This window comes from Anoplophora glabripennis, unplaced genomic scaffold (genome assembly GCF_000390285.2).
Source record: "Anoplophora glabripennis isolate ALB-LARVAE unplaced genomic scaffold, Agla_2.0 scaffold408, whole genome shotgun sequence".
Lineage (NCBI taxonomy): Eukaryota > Metazoa > Arthropoda > Insecta > Coleoptera > Cerambycidae > Anoplophora > Anoplophora glabripennis.
In genome coordinates, this window is record NW_019416514.1 from 1 (window position 1) to 799 (window position 799).

The following is a 799-nucleotide window of genomic DNA, read 5'->3' on the forward strand; positions in this document are numbered from 1 at the left end:
AAGAATAAATAGAATTTTATAGCACCTACTTTATATCAGCAAATTTAACTGATTTTACCGCTATTGTTATTATTAATTAATAAAATTAATTTGTGATTTTCAATAATAAAATAATTTGACATACTTGATGTCACAATAACTGTTCAAAATTTTGTCCACCGACGTGTAAACACATTTGGGTCCGTCCGTCTTACTCAGTTTCTACGAACTAACACAAATTCTGTCTTGTTTCACCATAACACAAATACTTCATCACAATACAAATGTTTTCTTGCTTCACCATAAACTAAAACAATACCCGTTAACTCCGAGTTGCTATACACGCAAGCCATTTTTGACACTAACTACTAAAAAACTATTATAAACATCGGATTTCAGTATTCGGAGTCGCTGAGGCCACGTGGCTCGCCAGGCGTATTACGAATGACACTAGAGACTACAGTTGTCCAGCTATGTAATGGTTGAAAGCACTACAACTTCAATAATTTTTTTCTCGGAAACTATAAGGATTTTACAAAAATTTTTTTTACAATATTGACTCCATTTCTCATGCCGCATCTATTCCCAAATTTTTTTGGATAAGTTGTGAATCACCCTGTATTTAAATATAGGGTGATTCACAATAAACAAATTAAATGTACGCACGGATAAGATATTTAGTGAAACTGTTAAAAGTAAAATTCATAATAAGAGAGAAATAAAATTATGAGATTTAAAAGCGTAATCAATATCGCACATAGAGGACAAAAATAATATAACATGTCAAGTAAAAACTGATTACATTATAAAGAAAAATAGT